Here is a 6,399-nt window from a genome sequence, read left to right on the forward strand (position 1 = left end):
TTGCCTGCATTCTCGAGCAATATATTTATACTCCTCCCTAGTCATCTGTCCAAGTTTTCACTTCTTATAATCCTCAGTACAAACACAGTTAGTTAAGGTGTTAAAAGCAATGCAAAGCAAAAGACCCCAAAATATAAATGTGATGGAAGAAAAAAGGTAAGGATTCAGTTGTGCATCAGCTCAGTACAGCACATAATCACATACTTAAGTGTAAGTACAAGAGGAGGACTAGCTATATTAGACTATTGAATACACACAGTAAAGAGAATATGGACAATTTTCCTTTACTGGGTGGACTCAGGCCTGTAAAAACTCTGGATACAGGACCTGACCAAAATCTTTTGAAATGAGAGTCTTTCCACTGACCTCAATAGGCTTTAAAACAGGTCCACTTTCAATAGGTTAGCTAGTTCATTACCCACTTTCCCATACATTTTCAGTGCTTGCCTTATGTTATATTTCTCTTCCTTCTCCTGTTAGGGGAAAAACCAATAAGTATCTTGACTTCAGCGTTAATATTAAAACCGAGTAATCTGCAGGGGTCTGAACTCAGCACAGAGAGGTAGAGCGAATCCTTGTCTCTCCAGCTGCCACCACTTAGGTGGAAAACATGGTCCGCTCTACAAAGTTGCCATAGGAGAACACACTTCCTTTTCTCTAGGCAGGTCTTGAGTTTGAGGAAGGTTGTGGGAAGCATTAAAATCTGCAGAGAGCCCTTAAAATGGTAAGGGTTCTAACTGTCTGACCCCTGCAACTTTCTTATCTCAGTGCTGTTGGAGCAGTTTTCTGAGGAGAATGCTTCCTTGTGCATTCCAAGAAGCCAGTCACAAGTGTTTTTCATTGCACCTTTGGTCACTGCACAGACAAAAATTATGTCACAAAAGGGTTTCCCTCTGCTCTGCTAAAGGTGTGTGCAGCTGCCTAGTGAGAATGTGGGTAGAGTTACCTGCTGAGTGGTTGTGCTACTCCTGAGCTTTTCCTATTTTCCCCATTCACACAGGTCATGGTGCATTCTTTGTACCAAGTAAAATGAAGTGAATAATAGTGAGAGCTATATTGGTGCTGATTTTGCAATGACAGCTGTACATAGACAGATCTTTGTGCTGGCATAGAGCTTGTTGTAGAAGCTCAGCTGTGGTATGTGAGGATAAGAAGGCTAAAATTAAAGAAAATAGGTAGCACTGCAATTATGGATTTTCTGATCACTCTTTAATGCAACAGACTGCTACCTCACTTATATTAATTCTTAAAAATTAGGGTTGTGTGAGTTATTTTAGAAAACAATTATTGGAAAATACTTCAAACTATGACAAATGGGCAGGATGGGCCAGAGCTACTTCCCAGCAATTTGGATCAAGTGAAAGCTACTGTGTGAGTCAATCAACCAAAAGGAAATAGAATTACTGATGATCAAATGTGGAACAGAGAGACTAATTTAATCACCAAGGCCACAAGGCTAATGCTTGGAGACAATGCAACACAATGTGGAAATTAAGATTAATGAAATGTTTTATCCGGAAAAAGAAGAAATTATTTTCTAGCAGTGACCAAGTGCCCTCCCTGCCTGTTTCTTTATGTTTGTGCCACTTCAAGAAATTGGCTTGCTGTTTCCCTTCTCCATCAGGATTGTTTTATTATCTCCTATTATTTGCTTTTATCAAGTGAGCAACTTCCTATTTCTTTGGAAATTAGATTAGTAGCACATGGCAGCATCTAATTTAGCAGCCATGCCTCCTCCCCATAGCTTAGTTAAATAAGAACAGCCACACTTACGACTTCTTCCTTCCTTAGGCTTTCCAAAGCAACTGTTTGCTGCACCTGATGGAAAGTGCCTACTGTCTGACTTTTACAAAATCACCTGCCTTCCAGGAACATCTCTAGGTTAGTACAGAAATTTGTCTATACAATTCCATTCATCATTACTTGTGTAGTTTTGTGATTGTGGATTAGATGCCACATTTGTGTCCTACACTTCTTTGTCCTACTGTTGCTGTTACAGGTAAGATGAGCTGGCAGACAGCAAAGAGGGAGAGTAAAGAAGTGAATGTAGGTGATATGAAATATGGAAGGAAAAAAAGAGAGCATATTTTTAAGAAAAGGTTTTCTGCCCTGAATTTTTTCTCTGGGCCTTCCAAGAGTAAACTGTAAGTATGCCTTGGGTTGAATGCTCCAAGGGGTTATTTGTGATAAGATCTGTCATAGATACTGTGTAGGATCCCATATCATAATCTTTAGTCAGTGGCAGTTAATTTTTAAATTGGGAAACTGAAGTACAGAAAGATTAAATTCTGGGAAGATTTGTTTCCCAGTGCCCATGTTTACTTATTGGTATCCTTGTACTGTACTTGTCAACACTGTGAGATATGGAATCTCTGGAAATAAATTCCAAATAAATGATAAAGCTGGAGAATCCGTGTTGTATCTTGGAATCACATCAGAAGACGAGGTATGGCAGCTGAAATTGATGTAATCTTCCAATTGTGCAAGTGTAAATCCACAGTTCAAATTTGTGGCCTCAAACTTCAGCTCTTTCTCTGAAATATGATCATGTAAAACTGATGCTTCTTTGTTCAGAAGGTTTTCTCCTGTATAGTTTCAGACTCCTTTCTGCTTGCTTCAGTGACAAAAATGATTCTTAAGTGCTTTTTTGCAGACTTGTTAGCCTCGTGAAATGCTTATTACCCAGTGGAGATTCGATGAGTGTTTTTGTGTCATTCCAGATGAGAGAAACTGAGTGCATGCACAGGGCAGAAATTATTGGGGATTGTTAATACTTTTAAAAATGTCCTAGCCCAATCCCTGACAGAAGATGCTTTCTTTACGGCTTCGCTAAAAGCAGGCTGTCTTTTTGATAATTAGAACCAGGAAATTATGATACTTGCACGCTCTTCTTGCTAGAATCAGCAATTAGGTATGATAGCTACATCAGTTTGTTACATGCTTGGTACAGATTAAAATAAAGTAGCCAGAAATGACCCTTTGGATCCAAACTCAGTTCTAGATTACACTGGCTCAAGTATGGAATAATTCCATTAAAGCCAGTAGGGTTATAGAATTGGATTCTGTGACATGAATAGTGATGAAACATTGACAGATTTTTGTGGGTTACAGATTTGGGTTACTCTACATGACTTCACAGGAACTTGTTCTGAGGATGGAAGAGGGTAAGAATCGAACTTTTAGATATGATGAAAAGTGTCCTTTCCAAGACAGGGATACTGTGAAGTCATCTGAAAGTGAGGAGAGGTGAAAACAGATTCCCCTCCCCCCAATTCTGCTATAAAAAGCAGTAGTGTTCTAGCTGCTCACTCTTAGTATTTTACACCACCACCAAGTTGACTGAGCCAGGCCTCATGGGGACTGAATGTATTTATATGTACAAAGACAGTAGGATTCTTAGAAGTACTGACTGAGAATTTTATTCACGATAGTAGAGACTACCATGCAAGTGTTTGCAGTAGTGAGACCTTAGTTAGCATTCAATTTGGAGGAGGGGCACTCATTTATAAAGGTCATTCACACTTATTTTTGAGAGTGCTAGCAGTGTCCCTTTCAAGCCATCCAGTTGTCTCTGTTCAAGGAAAGAGCATTGTCATGCTTTCCTGCTAGCCACTGCAGCTGCATAGGAGTTCACAAAGGCAAATATGCCCTTTGTGTGGACTTTGTATTACTAACTAGGGCCTGATGCCTGCAATAATCTCTGCACAGGCAGACACTTGCACAGAGCCCTATGGAAGCCTCCACATGGGTTCATGGGACTCATTGCCGGATAAGCTCCAGGAAAAGTGTGTATGTGAGGCTGTGTGTAGTGCCAAAGAGGAACTGCTGTTCTAAAGTAAAACCTCTTTCGAGATACCAAGGTAACTTTCCCTAAAAGATGACATTCAAAACAGGTTTGTTTTACCATTTTAAAATGGCCAAATAAAATCCTCCCCATTTCCAGCTTCTAAAAAGCAAAGCCTTGTGACCTGTATCATATTGTAAACACTAGACTCTGCTTATTCCTTTTACACACACTCTTCAGTGGTGTTTAAAAATGTGTTCAGAATGTGTCAGGGAGAAAGCCTCGGGGTGGCTTTATAAATAGGACATTAACTGCTAAATAGGATATTATTTTGCTACTAAAGCTTTATAGGCTAAATTTGTCTGTGTTCCTTCTGTTGTTTCAGCCCACAGGGGAGGAATCAGGTTTTTGAAGACAAGAAAAGATGTTTACACAGGAAAGGTTCCAAAAAGATGAAGCCACCTAAGGAGGAGATGTGTTCTCTAAAGCAGCCCCACTTGGGGAAAATGTGTCCAAAATGTGAAATCATCATCTGCTGGAAGTGTGAGACACTGCACTCAGAAAGCAGTTTCATTGCTCACAGCTTATTGGATCACTATGACAGAGGGGGCACCTGCTGTGGTACTGTATTCCTCAAATGCCAGCATGGCTATAGGGGTGATAAAGGACTCAGAGCAGATCCCTTGTTTATGCGAGACCTTGCAGTTTCAAAACATTAAAACTCCAAATCCTACACTTGGATCAACATAGGCTCAGGATGGAGTCTGCATGGATCTGAAAGCAGGACTGGGGTCTAAGTCTGTATTGTATTGTATTGCATGCTTGCTACCTATACCAGCTGTGCATTGAACAACCTACATCCTGTGAGCTCCTCATATGTAAGGCAGTCTACGTGTGCAAGCGGAAAGCTTTTTAGACCTACCAGGATGCGAATCTAATAATAACAATAGCAGATCCTTAAAGTGTGCAGAGTTGCATGGGGAATGCTGCTCCCAAAGAAACAGATGAATCAGCTGCAGCAGTAGTGCAGAATTGTAAATGCACATCTCAAGTGAATTTGGAATTGCTTTGGGTTTTTGGGTGGTTTTATCTTGGTTGGTAAAGTCTGACTTTTTTTTTTTAATTACTGGTCTGGCATATTAAACAGTTTTTTTTATTTTTACACTCTGAGTTTGTGTGTGTGAAATTGGAGACAACCTTTGTGGCTGAAGCCTGTTTATCCACAGGGAGCCTCACTTCTCTCTATTTCCCAATATCCCTATGAGCCCTACTCCCATGTATCTCTAGTTCAGGGCTTCTTTATAGCTTCTCCCCATGGCTGAAGCTGTTTGTTGATTCCCCTTCCCAGTGGCAGGCTGTGTGCTCATCTGCATTCCCCATTTCCCCCTTCATGCCTGCAGCAGCATGCATCCCTATGTCCCCCCCCTCAAAACAGTCACTGATGCTTCCCCTCTGCTCCCAAAGGGTCTTCCACCTCACCATGCAGGGGTTATGTGCCCCTCCTTTTACTGGCAGTTTTGTCTCCTTTACAGAAAGGGAGGAGACGAGTTTAGTGTCAACCTTCCATTCTGAGGAGGATAGGCAGACAGGCTGGAGATTGTTCTGGTGGAGGGTGGTGGTTCTGTTACTGTAGCACCTATGAGCCCCAGCCATGAACCAGCATCCCACAGTCCTAGGGACAGCACCAGCATCACACAAGGTGCCAGGAGTTTGATGTATGGACAACTGTAGAGATGCTTGAACCTGTGGTTCTACTAGATCAGGAGCACTTCCTGGCTATATCTACACTGGTGAGTTCTTGTGCAAGAACCCACAGAGCATCCACACTGTCTGCCTGCTCTTGCGCAAGAAGATTTTCAGTAGGGTGTCAGGAGATGGGCTTCTTGTTCAAGAGCGATGCTCTTTTGTAACAAGTGTAAGCCTTCTTGCACAAGAGGGCAGTGTGGAGGCACGGCAGGGGCTTATTGTGCAAGAAAGTTCTATGGCTGAAATGGCCCTCAGAGTTTTCTTGCACAAGAGTGTCCACACTGCCATGGATGCTCTTGCACAAAAGAACAAAGCAGTCTGGATGTATTCTTGCACAAGAAACCGCCAGTGTAAACATAGTCCCTATGGCCTCCTTTTGCCCACCTCCTCCCCTAAACAATGCACTGACTAGTCATCCCCTAACCATTCCTTTGAAATTACAAAGGATATGGCCTTCAAAGCTCATTGCAGAAAGACAAGTGAAAAGCAACCCACCTATGGTTAACTTAAGGGAGAGGTGATATTTTGCCAAGCAGTAAATCTGTTCTATTGAAGTGAAACAAAATATTTACTGGGCCCATATGCCAGTGTCTTATTAGGCTAGCTCTGTGCCATTGGGCTGATCCCAGCAGCACTTATGGTTCCATCCTACACCTGTAAGACTCTCTGCATTCCTACCCCTGTTCATGGGAGCTTAGAGCATTCAGCATTTGAGCAGATTGACTTTAGTTGTGTAAAATGGGCATCTGGGCAAAATTACATTGTGATCAGATGTGACTAGTCTGAGAGCCCAGCTCTGAAGATGCCTAAGCACTAAGTTCATCTCTGACCAATTTCTCTACCTTTTTGTTACCTTCCTAAACAGAAAA

The 6,399-nt window shown here is 41.7% G+C and overlaps 1 long non-coding RNA gene across 3 annotated transcripts; it reads left to right on the forward strand.

The window, feature by feature from the left end:
* Positions 1–701: 701 nt before the first annotated feature.
* Positions 702–5,252, forward strand: LOC142830843 (uncharacterized). 3 transcript variants are annotated; one of them, XR_012906367.1, is made up of 4 exons: positions 702–724; positions 1,792–1,881; positions 2,000–2,144; positions 4,170–5,252. It is a non-coding gene; the product is annotated as an uncharacterized LOC142830843 (long non-coding RNA). The 3 variants fall into 3 exon arrangements; XR_012906366.1 differs by lacking the exon at positions 702–724 and adding an exon at positions 1,513–1,661; XR_012906365.1 differs by lacking the exon at positions 702–724 and having other exon boundaries at positions 1,744–1,881; positions 4,170–5,250.
* Positions 5,253–6,399: the final 1,147 nt, after the last annotated feature.

The sequence above is a fragment of the Pelodiscus sinensis genome, chromosome 10 (genome assembly GCF_049634645.1).
Source record: "Pelodiscus sinensis isolate JC-2024 chromosome 10, ASM4963464v1, whole genome shotgun sequence".
Taxonomy (NCBI): Eukaryota; Metazoa; Chordata; order Testudines; family Trionychidae; genus Pelodiscus; species Pelodiscus sinensis.